Source organism: Poecilia reticulata, linkage group LG6 (assembly GCF_000633615.1).
Source record: "Poecilia reticulata strain Guanapo linkage group LG6, Guppy_female_1.0+MT, whole genome shotgun sequence".
Classification (NCBI taxonomy): domain Eukaryota; kingdom Metazoa; phylum Chordata; class Actinopteri; order Cyprinodontiformes; family Poeciliidae; genus Poecilia; species Poecilia reticulata.
In genome coordinates, this window is record NC_024336.1 from 14,840,144 (window position 1) to 14,847,910 (window position 7,767).

General features: G+C 38.6%; 1 protein-coding gene across 1 annotated transcript in view; it reads left to right on the forward strand.

Annotated features, from left to right (window-relative positions):
- Positions 1-146: 146 nt before the first annotated feature.
- The window catches only part of slc17a8 (solute carrier family 17 member 8), a 23,316-nt gene continuing 15,695 nt past the window's right edge, over positions 147-7,767 (forward strand). The window contains exon 1 of the mRNA XM_008411458.2: positions 147-549. The gene's annotated coding sequence lies outside the window, so the exon portion shown is untranslated. The remainder of the gene's footprint in view (positions 550-7,767) is intronic.

A 7,767-nucleotide genomic window follows, 5' to 3' on the forward strand; every position in this document is an offset into this window, starting at 1 on the left:
CTATCTATCTATCTATCTATCTATCTATCTATCTATCTATCTATCTATCTATCTATCTATCTATCTATCTATCTATCTATCTATCTATCTATCTACTGCAGATTTCTTTGCAGTAGACAACATCGACAACTCGATGACGTGACGCAAACGATGTGGGCGGGTAGAGAACTGACTGCGTCATCATTTACTAGGATATGCAAATATTTTCTTTTATGACATAATACAGGTTCAACCCTGGTCTATGACGTCTGTTTTTACTTGTATCATTSTTGTATGATACAAKTAAAAACAGTCCAGACAGTGGTAAGACAGTCCAGTTTTCTGGATCAGAGCTGTTTTAATAGCAAATTATTTTGCAAAGTAAAACTAGAAGAACCATTCTTCTTTACCCAGACATTGCAATGTCAAGAAATTTTAACACGTGTCTGCATGTTGCTGCAGAGAAAGAGGAAGAGTCGTCCAGGCTGTATGTGTCAGAGCATGAAGTGTTCGAGACATTTACCTTGGAACAGAGATCTTGTGAAGAGTCTTTGTCGGGAAAAGCCCAAAGTGAGCATTCCAGAAACCAGTACCTTCAATCACAGGTTGAACTTTCGAAGGTGAACTCAAAGTATAAGAGCAGTATCAACACTAAAGATAGCTCTTTTGAATTTCAAAGTCTACTTACAAGTATTAATTCTAGCGGTCTTCAGACAGAATTGTTTAGAGAGACATTGGCAAAGGAACACTGGAAAAATCTATACTTTCAATCCCAAGCTTGGTTGTTGAAAGTGTATTTATTGTGGAAAAAATTACGGAAACAGCTTCAGGAAAATATAGATTACCTTTCAGTGGATGGCACCTCTAATAACGACAGYAACATTGGTATAAAGAGAGAGATTAACGTTTTATCTTTGGTTTTGGATGAACTTAACCTTCAAGCGAAGTTTTTGCAACAACAAGAAAACCAGACTCAAAATCAACTGAATCCAAGAGATGTTTTTTCTGTTGAGCTTGAGCAAAATGGAGACAATCATTACATGTTGTCAGACAGTGAATCTGAGGATCATTTTGCTGCCAAAGTACAGAAACCTTCTGTCTCTTTTGAAATCAATTCTTCAGGGTTTAAGCAAAAGGAGATCTATGCTGGAAAGGCTCAAACAAGCAAGGACACAAACTATGGAGCTGCGGATACTGAATCTGGGTCGAGTTCTCTTTCTGTCAAAGAAAGGTTTGGTGAAACTTTGGAGTCTGAAGAACCAGACTGTGAGCGTAGGCAGATAATATCTTGGGAGCAAAACCACAACAGGCAGCAAACCTTGGACTCACAATGGTTTGTTGTACCAGAAGAAGAAGAAAAAAGTCAGGCATTTCTCCTGTTGGAAAGACATTGTGATCACAGGTCGGGGTTAATGAAAGAAACAGCCAAAAAGGATCATTACAAAAGGCAATACGTGAAATCACAAGCTGAGCTTTATAAGATGTTTTCAAAGATGGAAAAATTCAATATATGTTTTGAACAAAACATAACTGAGTTTGAAAATGTTAGTTTAGCTTGCCTTACTCTTCAGAAGGAGATATGTAAAGTGAAGTCAGAAAAGGAGCTTTATATGAACAAATTCATTCAGTTTCATGCTGATCTCTTGAGAGTGCATTCAATGTGGCAGGACTTAAAGATAGCACTTGAAAACAAGACGTTCRAGTTTGAAACCGAATATCTTGGTGCAGACGTATATTTAGGTAGTGATATTGACAGACTAAGTTCAGCCTTGGATGAGCTTCTGATTCAACTGGAAGCATGTAGGCAGAACATCGACCAGTCACAATATCCAGCAATGGCAAACAAAAATCTTGCGGAAGGAACATTTTCTGCTGAGTTTGAACAAAATGAACACATGAATCGCAAATTTGTGGATTCTGAAGATAACCAATATGACGACTCTGAGSAACAGGACCTTAATATCTCTTTCAGAAGGATTGGTTCAGATTCAGCAGTAGACAAGTTTGCAGTAGAGGAGGATGTCGGTCAGAATTTTGAAGAAAACATGACTGTGCCTAAATGTTCAAGTTCATCTGGAGAAGACAGCTTTGAAAAGGCAGATTCAGGAGTAGACAAGTTTGCAGCACAGGAGGATGTCGGTCAGAATTTTGAAGAAAACATGACTGTGCCTAAAAGTTCAAGTTCATCTGGAGAAGACAGCTTTGAAATGGTAGATGAAAACATCAAATTTGTACGTAAATCTGAAGAGAAACTTTATAAGTTAGTAGTCCCAAAAGACAGGTTTTCTGAAGAGATTGACTATGAAAAGCGGAGGCTCTATATGATTTGGGAGGACGAATATGAAGTTTCTGACACTACAGAAAGTGAGCAAGAACTGATTTCTGATTTGGAAGTTGAACTTGCTGAGCAAAGGCATGATATTCAACAAAGCCAGGGATCTGAAATGCTGTGTGTTTCAGATGAAGTTCTTATCAAATCACTTTTGGAGAAGCAGAAAGTTTATCATCTTCAGGCAGAGTTATCAAATGAAACGGAGGAAAAGGACCATTACAAAAAACTGTACAATGAATCACAAGATGTGGACTTGCAGTTGCGTACAGTGGTGGATGAATACAATCTGCAGTATATAAACAAGTCAGGAGTACCTGAAAGTTCAAGTTCATCTAGAAATCATGATGATGATGATGATTATGATGATGATGATGATGATGATGATGCGAATGCAGAAGATAGCATAAAAGGTGTGTGGAAATCTGTAGATAAACTTAACTTTCAAGTTCAAACGATCAAACAGTTAGTTCAAAAATTTAGGAGCTTACCAGATTCAAAAGAAATTCTTAGCATGAATGGCAGTTCCTTACAGACTGACCTTAGAGACACAATTGATGCTCYACAACCTGCACAAGTGGAGAGAACAGTTCCTGAAAGTGACCAAGAACTGATGACCAAGTTAATTTCTCTTCAACAGAGAATTTGTGAGCTTGAGGCAGAGTTATCTAAAGAAAAGGAGCAACGAGATCATTACAACAAACTATACAATGAATTGGAAGCTGAGCTCCTGAAATTGCACACAACACTGGATAAAATGAACTACAAAGAAGATAGCTCAACATTCTTGGATGCTAATCGAGGGGAACTTAATTTGCCTAACCTACAGCACCCTAGTGACACCATGGAAGTCACGGTTTCTGAATCCGTGCAACAGGACATGACTTTTGCAACACAGAAAGAACTTGAGGATACTAACTCTGAGGACTTTACTGTGTCTGAGGACCATGACCATCATGTGTGTACAACAAAAGCAGAAATAACTCATCTACTTTCCCTTCGACAAAGAAATGATAATCTTGAGGAGGAGTTGCTTAAGGAAAAAGATGAAAAGGACTATTACAAAAAACTATATGTTGAAGCATTACCTGAGCTGTTGGAGTTGCGTGCAATGCGGGACAACTTCCATTTGAAATCTGAAGAGACGGCAAAAACAGCCAATACATGCATGATTGTAGAAGAGACCGAAGAAACAATTTCAAATGAAACAATTTCATCCAAGACTGAGCACATAGAGAACACATCTTACATGTTTATAGATCCTGACAACAAGGAGCTGGTTGTGCCTACTTTACAGGATTCTAGTGTTGCAGTGGAACCTGCACAACTGGAGACCTCTGCTTCTACACCTGAGGGATCTAGAGACACATATTACATAAGCTTGGATGCTAATTCTCAGCACTCTGGCACATCTTTGGACATCACATCTCTTGAATGTGATCAAGAACAGATATCCACTTTGGGCGGTGGCCCTCTGAAAGGAACACAAGATRCAGAACGAAGCAAAGAATCTCAAATTTTGTGTCAACTAGAAGCAGAGAAAAACAAGGTACTTTCTCTCCACCAGAGAGTTTCCGCTCTTGAGACAGAGTTATCTGAAGAGAAGGACCAAAAGTGCTACTACCGCAATCTAGCAAATGAATTCCATGATGAGCTCCTGAAGGTGCATGCAATATTAGAGAGCAATAATCAGACATCTAAGCACAAGACAGCTGTACCTGATACTTCAAGTTCATCTGAAAGTGATGGCAATAATTATGAAGATGAACATATCAAAGAAGCACGGAGATTTGCAAATGATCTTGAATGTGAGGTTAAAAGCCTTTCAGAACTCACTGAAACAATTAAGAAATTAGCAGAACCATGCGAAGCAAATGCGAAGGGCACATTTTCTTTAGAGACRGACCAAAACGTGCAGATCTCCACAGTTTTGGATGCTCAGCATGAGAACCAGGATGTGTGTACAACAGAAGCAGAAATAACTGAGTTACTTTCCATTATACAAAGAAATGATGATCTTGAGGAGGAATTGCTTAAGGAAAAGGTTGAAAAGGACTATTACAAAAAACTATATAATGAAGAACATCATGAGCTGTTGGAGTTGCGTGCAATGTGGGACAACTTCCTTTTGAAATCTGAAGAGACGGCAAAAACAGCCACTACATGCATGATTGTAGAAGAGACTGAGGAAACAATTTCAATTGAAACAATTTCTTCCAAGACTGAGCACATAGAGAACACATCTTACACATTTTTAGTCACTGAAAATGATGATCCCTGGGTGCCCACTTTACAGGATTCTAGTGTTGCAGTGGAAACTCATGCTCTGCAACCTGCACAACTGGAGACCTCTGCTGCTATGACTGAGGAGTCTAGAGACACACGTTACATAAGCTTGGATACTAATTCTCAGAACTCTAGCACATGTTTGGACATCACAGCTCCTGAATGTGATCAAGAACAGATATCCACTTTGGGCGGTGGCCCTCTGAAAGGAACACAAGATACAGAACAAAGCAAAGAATCTCAAAGTTTGTGTCGACCACAAGCTGAAGAAAGCATGCCATTTTCCCTTCACCAGAGAATTTCCGAACTTGATACAGAGGTATCTAGAGAAAGAGAACAAAAGGAATACTACCACAAACTATACAATGAATCGCAAGATGAGCTCCTGAAATTGCGAGCAATACTAGACAAGACAGCTGTGCTTGACAGTTCAAGTTCATCTGGAAATTATGACAGTGATTATGTAGATGAAAATATCATAGCTGCACGGAGATTAGCAGATGAACTTGAATGTGAGGTTCAAAGCCTTTCAGAACTCACTGAAAAAATTAATAAATTAGCAGAACCACATCCACCAAATCTGAAGGGCACATTTTCTTTAGAGACAGACCAGAGTGCACACAGCTCTACATTTTTGGATGCTGAACAAGATGATCATGATGTGCCTAATCAACAGCACCCTAGTGACTCTAGGAAAACAAACCGTCGTTTCSCTAGAGTCACTAGGCTGGCTCTATGGAAAGACAGACACAGGATCCACAGACTGGAGGACACCTCTTTTGCAACACCAAAGAAATTTGAGGATACTAAATCTGAGTATCCTCAAATTACTATGTACGAGGAAGAGAAATCTATAATATGTTTGGATGTTGAAGCTCCAGAATCTGACCAAGAACAGATTTCTACTTCAGAGGTTGATGTCATCCAGCAAAGACAAGATATGGAAGAAAGAAAAGAAGAAGAAATCACCAAGCTGTCTTCAGAGCAACAGAGTGCTTGTAATCTTGAGGTGGATGTACTCGCAGATGCAAGTTCAGCTGGTAGTGACAATGCAATATTTCTAAATTCACCATCAGATGTATTTCAGCTTCAAACAGACAGAGATGCTGCTGTGGAAACAGTAATTCCAGAAGAAGAGACTGCTGTCACTGAGGCTGAGAATCATGGTATAATAGAGCCTTCGACCTCGTCTGCACAACCTGAGAACTGGGCTGAAACTGGTGAATCAACAGAGAGTATATCGTTGGAAATCGTATTCTCAGAAACTGAGGACGAAGTGCTTAATCGATTTCAGCCACTCCATCGCACGTCTTCTCACTCTGATTGTTCGATTTCAAAGAGTGAGAGCACAGGTTCTTCAGACAAATTAGGACAAGATGATGAAGTTCAGGAGAACATGCAGATCAGGCGGCAAAACACACCAGCCCATCTTGGAGGTCACCGAGATGGAGAGACCGACCCTGATGAGGGAGCAGTGTCTTCTGCTGTTAGGCGTCACTTTCCAAATGCTTGGAGTTCTTCAGCCTATTTCCTAAAAAATATTTTACTGACAATACTTTTCTCCTTTGTGGGAGCATATATATTCCATGAATATATATGCGTGAGACCTAACTTTGATGTGAGCTACGGTGTCTTCTCAATATTGGAACCCTTCTGTACCTTTGAAAATGTATTACCAGTTCCTTTCTAATTTAGCCTACAAGAAAGCCAATGCATTTTATTTGGATAAACTTACAAAAGACCCCAAAGAAACAGATTTTAGACAAGTACTATTGCCAAAAAAGAAAAGCAAACCAAAAGTTATTAATAAGAGAACAATGACAAAGGAGCAGGAAGCTTGGATGTTGGCCATACCCAGCAAGGAGGACCACTGGAGGATGATCCAAGGTCCTGGGTTGTAAAGGTTTTTCTCTATTAGACCTCCAGGTCCTCCTGGTGGATCTCTCCAGCTGGGTGACCTCCAGGTCCTCCTGGTAGTTTTTCTCCATTAGGTAAAGTTAATTTGTCATGTCAAATGTGCAAATCTGTCACAAAAGTGAGACAGATATACCCTTAAGTGTTTTATCAAAAGGGTCAATGTCCTGTACTGACTAGAATGTAGCACAGCTTGAAGGTGTCTGGTTCTGGACAGGACTTTTACTTATAAAATTTGCAAGAACCGGTTTTTCTCYAGGCGCTCTGGTATTTTCCCAAAAACCGTTCACTTTGGTTAAGTTATCTGGCCAATGTAAAATTGCCATTACTTAGGTTTAGGTTTAGGGTTTTGGGTGAAAGCATAGTTGGGTTTTTCAGGGTTTTCATTTTTGATGACTTTCTTTTTTATTTGTTCTCAGCTTTAGTTATTTTCTATTTCTGTTCCTGCCATACTGGCTTTTCTTTAGATCAGTTTTTCTTTAGCTGCTGCTTATTTAATTGTATTAAAATCTCTCAAATGTCTTATATTTTATTTATTTTATTCAGATTTATATTGTCTGTTCTTAGTGTTTTTGGTAACACTTTATTTGAAGGTGTTCATAAACCTGAAGGTGTTCACTGTCAAAAACATGACATAACATCTGTCATGAACATAAAGAAGTCTTTATGAATGTTTATGACAGCTGTCATAAAGTGACAGTAAATAATGAAAAAGTGTCAACTTTGCATTAAATTGTCATTATTTACAAAATCATGCAAAGTTGGCACTTTTAATGGACTTTTAATGCAACTTTTAGAGCAACTTTGCATTAAAAGTGTCATTATTTACCGAATGACACCTCATGACAACTGTCATAAACATTAATAAAACTTCTTCATGTCTTTATTAATGACATAACAGGTGTTATGTCATGTTTATGACAGTGTCGTGTCACCCCTTCAAATAAAGTGTTACYGTGTTTTTTTAACCTTCTCATGTGCTTTTACTTTCTAAGTAAGTAAAGTTTTTCACAGACATATAATCACAAAGCACTGTAGAATAAAAAAATCAACATTAAAACTACACAAAGCAAATGCAAACACAAGAAACACAATAAAATCATGATGTAAAAAAGCCTGAGAAAATGAAAAAGCTTTTAGTTCCTTTTGAAAAACCTCCACAGAGTCAGCTCCAGAAGAGATGACACAAAAGCATGAACAATTTTCTCTAGGTCAACTCTGGAGACCATCCATCCATCCATCCATCCATCCATCCATCC